This window comes from Eschrichtius robustus, chromosome 20 (assembly GCF_028021215.1).
Source record: "Eschrichtius robustus isolate mEscRob2 chromosome 20, mEscRob2.pri, whole genome shotgun sequence".
NCBI classification, from domain to species: domain Eukaryota; kingdom Metazoa; phylum Chordata; class Mammalia; order Artiodactyla; family Eschrichtiidae; genus Eschrichtius; species Eschrichtius robustus.
In genome coordinates, this window is record NC_090843.1 from 56421257 (window position 1) to 56435265 (window position 14009).

At 46.5% G+C, this 14009-nt stretch overlaps 1 non-coding gene across 1 annotated transcript; it reads left to right on the plus strand.

Moving 5' to 3' along the window:
- Positions 1-11778: 11778 nt before the first annotated feature.
- Positions 11779-11851, plus strand: TRNAK-UUU (transfer RNA lysine (anticodon UUU)). The gene has a single exon. It is a non-coding gene; the product is annotated as a tRNA-Lys (tRNA).
- Positions 11852-14009: the final 2158 nt, after the last annotated feature.

The following is a 14009-nucleotide window of genomic DNA, read 5'->3' on the forward strand; positions in this document are numbered from 1 at the left end:
GGGCCAATGTGTCCTGGACTCCATCCTTCCTCACCTTCTCCGGGAGTTCGCGCCTCTCTCGAATTTTACAATTAACTCAGGTCATTTCACTTCTCTGTTTAAAAGCATCTGTGGCTCCCTTTGCACTTTAAAAGAACATCCAAAGTCCTGGCCATGGGTGGCCGGGTAGTGGGCTCTTGCCCCCCACCTCCAGATCACCTTCAGCAGCAGAGGACAGGTCCAGCCCCTCTGTGAGGCTCCCTGCTTCTCAGCCTAAGGGGTCCTCCACCCCACCCCGGCTGCACCAGGCACCACCCAGGAGCTGGAGACGTTAACTCCCCTGAAGAAAGACCTCAACCAGCGAGAGAAGGAAGAGAGCAGGTGAATCCCCCGCTCCCACCTCCACCTGGGACATCACCGTGCTCGGAGCATACCCGCCTGATGGAGATCCAGGTGCCCCCAGTGGTACCCCTTCATTAACACACAGGTTGTCAACTTTCCCCCCTTCCCTGCCTCAATTTCCCCACCTCCTAACTGCCTCTCGAGGTCATCTCCCATGTAAAGCACCAGCACCTACGTCCTTGTCGTAGGGCTGTGTTTTCTTGCAGGTTCTCTGTCTCTCCCAGCAGACCCTAGAGGAGGCCGGGGCCTGGTCTGTCTTGCTCATCACTGTGTTGTCAGCTCCCGCACATCCTTGAGGCTCAAAAAATAGTGAAGAGATGAAAGAATGAGCCGAGACTGCTGATCTACACACACCCCAGCACCCTGCATTTGGACACACACGCACACACGCAGAGCAGCAAGCATCGCCCACGTTCTGCGGAACCAGAAAGCCATCCTTCTTCACCTGAGACGTTACTAACACCAAGCCCCCAGGACGCCAATTCTCAGTTTTCATCTCAGTGTTAGATTCCCTGAGGCCTCCTTCTCCAGGGCTATGTTCCCCGCTAGGTAGACTCAAGCCTTTAAGAGGAAAAGAAAAGAGTTACTTGTGTTTAATGCTAACACATGCCCCCAGCCCCTGGTCCTCATCTCCTGAGTTTTTGGTCTTTTAAAGTCTCCTCCACCATGAGATTTCAATCCCTTCCCCCCAAAAGTCCGTGATGCTCTTTATCTAAAAGACTCAGTTCAACACTGTCCGGTGTTCTTGAATTGCCTCTATGTCCTGGACTCTGGGTGTGCTCTGCTTGTATTCTTCATGTAAATTTGGTTTTACTGAACAAAACTCAATCTCAGGCCAATTCCAGTACCACCCTTTCCTTCCCTAAAGAAGATTCCAGCCCTAGGTTATGCTCACAGCACCCAAACCGTGCCTGATACACAGTATATGCTCAATAAATCTTGAATAAAAAAACCACTCCTTTGTAGTAAAACCCCTTTTGGTTGATTCATTGTTTTTAGCAGTTAACTTCCAATATGCCTAGGCATGGTTTGTTTCTTATTTATTGTGATTTGGACTTGCTGAAATTCATGAATCTGTATGTCTTTACACCAAATTTTGGGAAGTTTGGGCCATGATTTCTTCAAATAGTTTTTATCCCATTTTTTCCCTCTTCCACTTCCAGGATGCCAATTATTTGTAGGTTAGAGATTTTGATATTGCCCGCATCCATCCCTGAAGGTCTGTTCTTTTTTCCCCAATCTTCTTTCTCTCCGTTCTTCAGACTGAGTCATTTCTATTTATCTATCTTCAAGGTCACTCACTCTTCTGTCCTCTCTACTCCACTGTGAAGCCCACCCAGTGAATTTTTTATTTTAGATATTTATTTCTTGGTTCTAGAATTTGCATTTGGTACTTTTTTGTAGCTTCTATATATCTGCCAAGATTTCCCCTTTTTTATTCATTATAAGCATGTTTGCCATGATTGTAATAGTTGCTTTAATTTTTATTAAAGCAACTATTTTATTAAATTACCAACTTTATTTGGTAATTCCAAATAAAGGCATTGGTCCCATTTTCCTGGCTCTTCATATATCAGATAATTTTGCATTGTATCTGAATTTTGCAGATTATGTTCTGAAGACTCTGTGTACTTCATATTACTCTGAAAAGTGTTAGTGTCTGTTTAACAGGCATCTAACTCGGTTAGACTCAAACCACAAACTGTCTAATGTGCAGTGGCCAGATCAAATTTGATTTCAGTTCTTTTAGCCTTAGCTGCAAGCTACTCTCATCAGCCAGAGACTTGGAGCAGAATTTATTTACGGAATTGGGGCTCCCCTCTCTGATTTTCTCCTTTCTAGAATTCTTCCCTCACTTTCCAGCAGCTGTCCTCTGGCTCTGTCCTGTTCATCCAGTTGCAGAAATGGTTTTCAGTCAAGAGTTTTCACTGCTTTATGCTGTATCATGGCTACAGTTTCCCTCAGATGAAAAGTCATGAAAAAGGGAAACTCACCACATGCCTGTCCCTTCCAAGTTTCAAAAACCATACAAAATCTGCCTGCTTTTGTTCATTCCTCAGAGCCTTCAGGATTTTTATATTTTATCTGTAGTTTATAATTATTATCCAAAGGAGGGTCAGTCTGTTAGGCACTTACTCCATAACACTGGAAGAGAAACCCAAACATGATGTACACATTGACTTTAGAATAATATTTGACATATCAGTTTGTTTATACACACACATTTGTAGTGTAGATTCAGATGCCATAAAAACAAGATTTGGAGACCGGGAGGAGGGGACCAAAAAATAAAGGCAGATGGGTAGAGGAAAGGTATATTGAGAAACTTCCAGCTGAGGAAAGCTTCAGCAACTGAAAGAAATTCTGGAATTTCCTTGCAGCCAAGGAAACAAGGAAAATTATATGGATTTCACATGCTTCTGAGGCTGGTAATGGGAAACCTACAAATTCACTGAGGAATTTGCTTTCCTGGTCTTGAACTCAATGGAGTGCCATGGCCTCTCGTTGTAGTGATACTCAACAAGAGTATCAAATTTACTCTTTAATATTTAAACAGTTACTCCTGATATTTAAAGATTAAATAACGCAGGTAAAGCATCTCCCATAGAGAGCCATGATGATGATATAATGATAATGATGATGATGGTGATGATGGTCGTGTTGGTGGTAAGATAACTTCTACATTTATCTTGTGTTTGTAAAGAAGGACCGCTTTCACGTACTGACAGATTTTAACCCAATACATCAGTTAGTCAGGATGTCAAATGTGACTCTCTTAAGCTGGCTCTAGGGTGAAACTATCTCCCAGCAACCAGCAAACCCAGCATCCTGGAGGCAGAACGCTGTTTTCTGGTCCAGTTAACGGCCTCCTGGCTCCTTAGACACTTCAACAGAGCAATCGCTCGGGAAAGGACTGGGCAGCCGGCACTGGGAAGGGCCTCTGGGATCTTCCATTCAATCTGCACATAAGTGCCGGGTGCTTTGTTCTGAGGAATTAATCAGTGAAGCAATGATGTGGAGAAGTCACTTGGGGACGGAGGGAAGAATGGTGCATGTTAATCAGCCTTGCATGTGAAGCCAGGACAGGGCCTGGAAAACCCCACACAGCCCCTAAGTTCCCGAGCCCTGGGGGAGGCGGACACCTGCCCAGCTCCATCACGTCCTCCCACTCATCCCCCTTGATGTGAGAGCCAGCGGCTGAGCTGTCTGGGGCTGTGCCTTAAGAAGGGTCACAGGCAAGGGTTAGTCTGTGAAGTCAGGGCTTAATCAGTGACCGCAGTCAGGATTGAGGCTGAGGTCACGGGCTGAGGTCAGTATGTGGTAAGGATTAGGGATAAGTATACGGCCAAGGTCAGGGCTCAGCCTGTGGCTCATTCTGTGACCAGAGAAAAGACTCAGTTATGTTCCTGGTTGGGGCTTAGCTGAGATCAGAGTCAGGGTATTGGGGACCCTGATTAGAACCCCAGGATCTCTGAAGTCCCCTTAGCCAAGGAGGATGTCAGCTCTGGGAGGGAGCTCTCAGAACCCGCACATTAATAAAGTGAGCATTATAATAAGTACTGTCCCAAATAACTCCAGCCCTTGTTCTCCTTTATTGCTTAATCAATTTCTAAATGTGTCCTATCTTTATAGCAGAGAACCTGCTCTTTTTCTTCATCTGAACTTCTAGAAGGTGTAGGGAAACTTCAGGCCTTGCACCCAATTTCTGGATGTGGAAAGAGATGCCTGGGCACATCTTCTCATGCATCTTCGGTGGGTGCCAGCCCTCCCCTGCCTCAGGAACCTTGCTCTCTGCAAGACCCCCTCCTGGGCCACCCCCGCCCTCCCCACGTGCAGGCCTGGAAGGGGTCCCCTTGTCCAACCTGGCGTGTTATACCCATCACACAACTCTCCCAGAAACGGCTTCCTATAGAAATGTTGCTGTTTTTCCTCCAAATAATTGAAGGCATTTAGACATAATTGGGATACACAGGGGTTTCTCTCAAAATCTAGGCCACCCAAATGGGGAGCTGAAGGCACCCCTACCAGGCTCACTCTTAGCTTAGCCAACTGGAGTCTGGCTCTCTGCCCTCTGGTAGGTGATTTCCGTGGGAGAGGAAAGGAAACGCCATTAGTTCATTTGTTTAACATACATTTTAAAGTCAAGTTAATATACGCACATATGTTAAAAACACAAGCGACTCAGAAGGGCTTATGATGAGAAGCACCCACCTTATCCCCAACACCCATGGCACATTGTAGAGACTTGGGAAATACTTGCTGGTTAAGACTTTACCACTTCTGTCTTCATGGAACCCAGTGGGGCGGAGAGGAGCGCTTTTCCTCTCTCACTTCACCCAATCCACTTGTGAACCTGGTGTTATTGCTGTGGTCAGCACACACAGGACACAGCTTAATCAAATATGCTCCCACCTGGAATCAGTCTCTGCCTACAGGGTGAAGTTGGACATTAAATCAGGTGTTTATCATGCCAGGAAGAAGGAAATAACTGGCAAGAAAAAAATCCAAGGGAGACTTTTAGAAATCCAGGGAAAAGTCCAGCCAGGGGTGCAGGGTGGGAGCTGGCGATGCTGGAGGATGGGGGATGCTGGTCACCTACATTTCAGCCAAACCTTGATAATAGAGGAAGAAATGAGTAAGCTCTTGCAGGTGGGAAGGTGCTGGATGTTGAGGAAAAGAGTGATGGAGTCCAGACCAGGAAGAGCCAGAAACTCCATGGCCTTCTTCCTGCAGACTTCCCAGGCTTCCTGGGAAGCCATATTTCAAGCGACCTCGGTTTCTGCATCTGTAGGATGGGGAAAATAATAATACCAGGCAGACTTACACGAGGTGTTACATGTAGGGCACTTAGCATAGTGCCCGGAAGATAGTGAGCTCAGCAGATCTTAGCTGATCATGACATCCCATCTTCCTCCCCACCCCATGCACCCCGCCCACCCCAGACATTCCCAAATGCACTTTCTTTTCCCTCCAAGGTTAGGGCATCGGATTGTCCCACCAAGATCCTCATTTGCATTAAATGAGATGCTGGTGCCTGGGAGGGGCCAGCATCTGAGACCAGCCGGGGCCTGTCCTGGTGGGTTGTTTTGAGGGGTCCCTAGTGCATATCTGCTCAGGTCCCTCTACCTGCAGGCAACTGCCTCCCCAGTGACGATCAGTTTGGGGCTTCCAATCCCTGAAGTGGTATCTGCACATACAGTATTTGCTGCAGCTTCGATGGAGGCTGGTTGGAAGGGTGATTTTTGCAGGGGTTTTGGCTCCATGGGTTTGCTGCCTTTGATCTGCGTCTTTCTAGCAGAAATGCGAGATTGGCCTCAAACCAGAGCCGCAGGTATGTGTCTCTGTGAGTCAGGCTGAGTCTGCCCTGCCCTGCCCCAGCATGGCATGGGGACAGAAAGAATGACTCCCAGGGCTTGCAATTCCCTAAAGGTGACCTAGACTGATCAGTGATGCGATGACCGACTCACGGCTTTAAGATCCCTCCCAGGAGCTTGTCTAACATCTGCTAGCATACCTCCAGTGACGGGCTTCTCCCCACCACTCCCAACACCTCATTCGTCCATGAACTGCTCAGACTGAGATCAATCGCTTATGCTGAGCTGAAATCTATCCATCTCGGGAAGAGTTAATGAGACGATCACTAGGCCCTCCTTGTTGAAGCCTCCCCCTCCCCCCACTCTGCCTAGAAGCATTAATTGCATTATCAAATGGTCAGCCCTGGGGACTGAACATTCAAAGGCTTAAAGCAAGGTAGGTTAATTAAAATCTTTGATCGAAACCCCATAAACAGCATAAAACTTCTTTCTCTTAATTATCCTGGATGGTCTCACAAGCATTAAAGCCAAAGGCGAGACAATGAAAAGGCTAGGAGGTGGGTGGGAGGTGAGGAGCCGGGAGGAGAGTATCCCAAGAGGGACAGCCGCCGTGATGGAAGCTGCCACGTTGCTGCTCCCATCAGCGCTCCGTGCCCGGACACTAGAGGCAGAGAAACCTACCCTGGCTTGTCTAACAGTTACTCACCCAGCACTTCCTATGTCAGCTGCTCCCCCCAGATGCTGGGAGCACAGGAGAAAGACCCAGAACCTGCCACTGAGGAGGGGCCAGAGTCTCATGAGGAGGCAGAGTGGATACTTGCAGTATGATGTGATAAGCACCACTGAGCAGAGTGGGCAGGACAGGGGCTGTGGAATCACAGAGCGGGAGCTCCCAACCCAGCCTGGGAAGATCAGGGAATGCTTTCCAAGATGGTGACCTTGAGTCGGGCTAAGAAGGATGTGACAGTCAGGGGAAAGTCAAGGGCATATTCTGGGCTGATGGAGAGACCTGGAAGTGACAACAGGCACAGGAGACAAGGTTACAACACGGGTTCCAGTTGGACCATTGGTTATTGCCCAGAAGAGGGGTTCTGTGTCCAAGGGCCAGGGGCTCTGTGAGCCCTTCTCTGAGCGTGGGCCGTTGAGGGAGCATGCTACAGCAGGAAATCAGGGGAGGAAAGGGGTCACCAGACCCAAAAAGCAGGGACCAAGGGCCCGGAACATCTCAAGGCAGGTCCATCTCAGCATCCTGCAGCCCAGGCAGGAGCTGTGTGGCGGCCCCTTCTGGCAGCCACAGATCAAGGGGAAAACAAAGTTTTCCTGAATCACTGCCATCCTGCCTCAAATGCTTTGTTGCTTCTGAACACAGAAGATCACAGTGTCAAAAGATAAATTGAGATGTGTTTAAATTTTTAAGAGTTTATTTGAGCAAAAATCAATTCAAACCCGACAGTTTCAAACTGAAAGTGGTTAGCAGTGTACCACCAACAGGAGCTAGAGGCAAGACTTTTTTGAAAAGACACAGAAGCAAAGCAAGAAAACGACTTGGCTATAGTTTAAGTGGTTGTCTGATTTGGGAAAGCCTGGTTGGCTGTTTGTGATTGGTTGTCCTCAGGTTTTTATTTCCTAACCTTGAGGCACATACAGGCTTCTGTTGTGGTTTACTTATATATGCTGCCAAGGTATATATGCCAAGGTGGTTGCCAGACTGGGAACCACCCCAGCCTGGTGGACTCATGTTTAATTAACGTACCAGCAGCCACCAAGGGAAGGTTCTGGTGAATGATACTCACTCTTCTACCAAGCCTGTCTGTGCTCCTGCTGTTTCCTCCACCTCAGATAGACTAGCCCCCTTCCTGGCAGGTCCTGTTCACCTTTTTAGGTCTGATTCAAATGCCCCCTCTTCCAGGAAGCCCTTCTGGCTGTTCCTCCATCTGAAATCTAGGGAGTGCTCTTTCTCCAGTCCTCAGCTCCCCAGCTGTGCTGCAGTCTAGCCTTTACCAATACCACTTGAGTCCTGTGAAGCAGGTTTATATCCCTACTTAGCTTCTGGTTACCCTGTGGCCTTCTTCAAGTCACTCAATTTCCACTGAGCCTCTGACTCCTCATCTGTAAAATAGGGGTAGCAATCTGTCCAGAAACCCCTTGGGCATCTTGTTAGAATGCAGATTCAGATTCAGTGGGTCTGGGATTAGCCTGATATTCCGTATTTCTAACGGGGTCTCGGATGATGCCATTGCTACGGGTTCAGGACCACCCTTCCAGTAGCAAGACGTGATATATTCAGTTCCAGTGAGGAGTACAGAGTGTTCTAAAAGGCCTGCCCACATTAGGGGCTCAATAAGTTGGAAGCTTTTTTAGTACTATTATTATCTCTATCACCTGTGCTTGGCATGCAGTAAATGCTGGAAATAATGGTAGCTAGTATCATTACATGTTATCTCCCCGGCTACCTGGCCAGGGTCCTGAGGGCAGGGTATGTGCCTAATTGAAATGCCTTACACAGAGAAAGCAAAAGTACGCAGCTGGAAGGAAAGAACACAGTAGTTTTTACCAAGCTTTGCGGGGTTGGGGGGTGGTTCGCTCTTGTGAGACCCTTCTCTCCTGGGTTCCGAGCATATGTGCAGAAAATCATGGCCAGGGAGGGGGTCATCCCACCCCCACCACTGCCTGCAACCTCATCCTGTGGGAGGAGCGCCAGCTGCCCCCAGAATCTCCCCTCCTCTGAGGCTAATTTCCGACGGAAATGAGCTCTCAGCCTCAGAACATCTGTAAGCGGAGGGAAACAGTTGGCTTCATAACCTTGGGGGAAAAAAGGCAAATAAAGGAGTCTCCAAAGATTTATCAGAGACCCCAGGAAGCTGTAAAACATATGTTGTAACATATTGGTCCCTGACAGGCTCTAGCAACAAGGAAACCCTTTCCTTCTGCACTGGCTGAGGCCGAGTTAATGAGAACCTGTTCCACCTCCTGCCTGGGGGGCGGAGTCGTCCTCTCCGGCCCCTGCGGGGATGCATCTGCAGAGCCTCAGTCTCAGGCCTGTCAAACCGGCTGAGGAGGACTCCACGCCCAGCTGAGGACCTCTTCTGCCTCCAGTGCCCCCAGACACAGGTGTGAGCCCCAGGTGTGGACACCCCTTCATGTCCTCAGCGGCAGAGCCCAGCTTTGTCACCCAGGTGCCTGGAGCCCTTCTCCCTTCAAGGACGGGGAGGTCAAATCCATTGCCCCGGGGATGGGGAGGGCGGTCACAGCCTGGAACAGCTATTCTCTGTCCTGATTACACACTGGAGTCACCTGGGGGGCTTTAAAAGTATACAGATGCCTGGGACACCCCTCCAGGTGTTCTGAATTCTGGGGTGCTGCCTAGGCATCAGGATTTTTAAAAGCTCCGGGATGATCCTAATGAGTACATGAGCACCCAGGGGTGAGAACCACTGGCTTAGAAAAAACAGTTCTTGCTCAGATTTAACTTTCAAAAAGGAGATTTTAAAGACTTCCATGGAACAATAGAGCATTTTTGATTTGCAAGAGAAACAGCTTTCTTTTTAAATGCCACCAAAAAAAAAAAAAAAAAAAAGATCAAAGCCTGGAGGTCCAAGAAAACAGTTGGAAGGATGCTGGACAGGAGGTGAGAGCGGTCTTTCCACTCCAAAGGCAATTAAATTCTCTTAGGAGAAACGAGCGATTAGAAAGGAGATCAAGCAAGGGAGACAGAGGTGAATTTCCCTCGCCGCCAGATAAGGTGGAGAGCAGAGGGTCTTCTCTATGTTTTCAACCTGGAACCTTGGCAGCTACCTGGAGGATTTGGGCGGATGACATCAGTAGGATAGAAGTGGTGGCAGAAAGAGCCCTCCTTCTGAGCTGTCCTCCCATGTGGCCCAGAGACCTGTCCCCTGTCTGCGTCTAAAGACTATTACTGTACCCAAACCTCATGGGCTTCTGCAGCTCCTGCTCCAGCTTGGGGAGGGGTCTGGAGAGCAGGGGACACCAGCAGTAGGAACAGAGGCTGCCTGAGAGTAGTAAAGGGACCAAGCACCCTTCCCACGAAGGGATGAGAGAGAAGACCAGAAGGCAAGATGCCTTCGCCTAGAGGTGACTGAGCAGTGAGTTACTGTGAATCAAAAGTTGGTTTGTTTCTGCTGAGTGGAAATGGGGGCGCCCAGGAACAAGTGAGGCTTAGTTATAAAAAATTAAGAAAGTTACATTTCTGCACATCTGAGTGTAACTGTAAATCTTAAACCCACTGTGAGGTCCATCCAGAAAAGAAGAAATATACACCACCAGTGAACAGGAAGAGATGCTGGGCCTCAGCAGTAATCCAAGAAACACAAATCAAAACACCAGTAATACACCAGTTGGGCCCCTGGATGGGAGGTGTTTTAAAATCTAATACCTGTGTTGGCAAAGGCAAAGAAACCAGCCTCTGTTATATTGATGATGAAATGCATGTCCTCTTTCGTAGGGACACCTGGGTAATGAGAATTAACAGAATTACAATGAGTACACTTTTGGTGCAGCCATTCTAAAAATTTCACCTAAGGAAATAATCAAGGATTACAGAAAACTTTGGGAATGGACTTGTTCGTTAGAGTTTTTATTATTATGATCCTAAAAAATTGGTAAACAAAACTGAAATGTCCAATAATACAGAACTGGACCAAAATATACTGCATTATGAGATATTTGGTGAAATATTATAAACCATTAAAATGATTTTAGAAATATATTTAGTGACTTGGAAAGGTGTTCATGATATATTGGTAAGTGAGGAAACAAGTTAAAAAAACATGTTTATAGATTCCTAATCATTGTATATATGCATAATATATTTATATATAATTGATATGTGTGAAAAAATGGAAGGATCTACCTCTACAGTATTAACATTGGTCCTCCTGGAGTAAAGGCATTATTATTCTGATTATATTTTCTTCTTTTTTTCCTAACTTTATTTTCTAGTTTTTCTACAGTAAACACGTATTATTTGTGACTTTAAAAAGAAACTTCCCATGAAAGGTGGTGGATGAAACACATACCTTTGTTCTGTTCTATCTCAAACCCCACTAAAAGAGCAATAAAATTATTTTCTTTTAAGGGATAAGCCCATAAGGTTTTTTGGTTTTGTTTTTTTAAGTGAAAGGATACAGGTGCAACAAAATGTTGGAAGCTGGAAAGAAGTTGGAGGAGTTATAACTAAGAAATCTGAATTCTCAATTAGGAGCAAGGAAAGCCAACAAGTAACCTGGTTTACATCTCAGACCACCCACCACTACTACCCTGTGCCCCTGGAAATGGGGGTTAAAATGTGACTAAAACAATGCCATTGGTTGAAAGTCTATTGAAGTAGTAATAGCTAGATCCCAAGACCCTTTCTTCACTCCCACTGAAGGAGTGAAGGCTTAGCCTCTGGAAGGTCTATTCTCCGGGGAAACAAAAAAGCATAGGGACTGGAGAACACCAAGAACAATTGAGAGCAGAGGGGGTTAGTAAAAGTTCACATGTTTGATGTTGCCCCACTGCCAGCCTCTTCCCTCCCTCACCTCCCAGAAAGTCAAGCAGGACAGGGGAAGAACTTCACTAGGTCATCTGACAATCCCAAAAGGAAAAACCTAAAGATGCTAACATTGGGGGGGTCCCCAAAGACCACTACAGTAAAGCCTATAATCTACCAGCTCCCCGCAAGCATAGCTTCTAGTCAGATTTTAAATACACGCCACAACCAAGGCTCCCAGATAGTTGAAGAAAACTTTGATGTGAAAGGCAGAAACTTAAACAAACATGAGAGCAAAAGCAACTTGGAGGAAGCAGAAACCATGCAAGGAGGCGGGGGAAAAAGCTATCAATCATAGCAGGGAGGAGAAGATTGTCATCAAAAAAGGAATGAAACAAAAAAAATAACAAATAGCTCTTGAAAGCTAAAATTATGCAGAAATGGAAGAAAGGCAGAAAATAAAGTTGAGTGAAATCTTCCAGAAAGTAAAACAAAAGACAAAGATGTGAGGAAAATAGGAGAAAAAAATATAAGATCTTGGAGGACTAGTCCAAAAGGTCCAACATGCACACAATAGGAGTTTCAGGAAGTTCCCTGGTGGTCCAGTGGTTAGGACTCTGCACTTTTACTGCTGAGGGCTCCGGTTCAATCCCTGGTCAGGGAACTAAGATCCCACAAACCACGTGGCCAAAAAAAAAAAAAAAAGTAGGAGTTTCAGAAGTGGGGTGGGAAGAGAGAAGATCATGAAAGGAAAAACTGAATAAAAATTTTCAAAACTGCGGGACTCAAGTTGAAAGGGGGCACCAGGTGCCCAACAATGTGGATAAAATAAGCCCATACGAAGGCACAGGCTCCCAAAGCATCAGGGCACTGGAAACAAGACGAAGTTTCCACAGCTTCCAGATTTCATACGAAGGATCAAGAAGTAGAATGGCTTAAAACTTAACAGCAACACTGGAAAACTAGACAACAAGGAAGCAATGCCTTTAATATTCTGAAGGAAATGATTTCCAACTTGTAAGTCTTTACCCAGCCAAGCTATCAATTATGTGTAAAGATTAAATAAAAGTACTTTCAGACATGTAAGATGTCAAAAATAAATCTACCACCCAGGTGTATTTCTCATGAAGACACTGGAGATGTGTTTCAGCAAACAAGGGGAGTAAACAGAGAAAGAGAAACATGAAACAGAGGAAACAGGAGCTCCAACAGGGGAGAAAGGCAGAGGGAATGTCCAGGATGCTGGGCCAGGAGGTCCCAGATAACAACCAAGCCGCAGGCTGAGAGGACGCACAGCTCAGACCAGAACTGGTCAAAGAAATGGAAATTACAGAATTCCCGGTATGTCTGAACACCTTGAGAAGAGACTTAGACAATTGGCAGAGAGTTTGGTGTTGGGTTGGTGATAAGTCCATAGAAAATCAATGAAATAAAAAAGCCAAGACAATAATGAACTGCATGGAAGACTGGGCAAGAAAGGAAAAGTAAGCCTAGGAGATTAGACGATCCTGCTGTCAAGGGACTTACAGAGGCATCATAATGTGAACATTGCAGGGTGATCTCACCAAAACCATTACCATCTCCTGGGAGGAGAGGGAATGGGGTGGCCGGGGGCGGGGGTGGTGACAGAGGAAAATCATTGTCATCTACAGAAGGAAACCTTAGTGCCTAAAACTGAAAAATCAAGAAGTTGCTACAAGCTCCATATTTAAAAGATAAAAGATAAATACCAAAATAATGGACAGAAAAGTTGAAAATTTTTGCCACTGGGGATAGAAAAAAGGGAGAGGGACTCTTTCTAGTAACAAGCTTCATAGACATATTAGGCTCTTTAAATTAGGTATAACTTTGATAAAAATAAAAACAAATTGTACATTTTTTATATGGGGCATTTGAACAGAAGGATTTATGAAGTCTCTTTCAGCTATAACCGTCCGTAACTCGAAGTTACTTTTTTAGGAATCACAATAAGCAGCTTTCTTGAACTTGAGGGCTTTCAGGGTCACTTGTCGATTGTGAAATGACCCCCTTAAGTCAGCAAATAGATCAGATTCTCATTTCTCTGTGTGCTTGGTTTTTGGGTTCATCTTGGCATGGCTGCCCTGAGCCATGTGATTCGGTGGTAAAACATAGGACGGACAAGATTTGGAGGCAGATCAGCTTTCCGCAGACTCCCCCCAACTCCTACCCCAGATGGACCCCTGAACCTGGCCGGTCAAGGGCAGCTCCTGCCCCCACTGGGGACTCTCCTAGCCCCGCCCTCCCCAGCACTCCCTCTGCATCCTCTCAGAGCAGCCGAGTACATTCCCTGCAACAGCACAGAACCAGCTCAATCAGGCACCAGCCTTGTCTCCACCACCTGTTCACCACTGGCAAGGCATCTGTACCCACTTCACATCCACAATGTGTGCTGGGGGCCGTGGCCTTGGGCTGACTCACTGCCGGGAACACCTGGCCGCTTCCAGCCAGCGAACGGATGACACCAGGAGCCGCCAGCTTGGCCATCCAGTGAACACAGCAGCCAAGCTTTTCTCCACCGTTGAGTTAGCATTTATTACTCTTAAAATAAGGCAGTGTTGTGCAGCATTAATTCAGGACAAGGAGCTGCAAATTCCAGGCCCTTTTGAAGGCTTGTTTTCACAATGAATTAATGGGTCTTAATTTAACAGGACATCGACAAACTGGGCTGTTGGAAGAATTCCAAGAAGCTGCTTTCTGCCCTGGTCCTGACCCTCTGCAGCCACTACACCGACTGACCGACTGACCGCAGCACCACAGTGCAAAATAGTAACAGTAGTAGTGAATATTCACCGAGTGCTTCC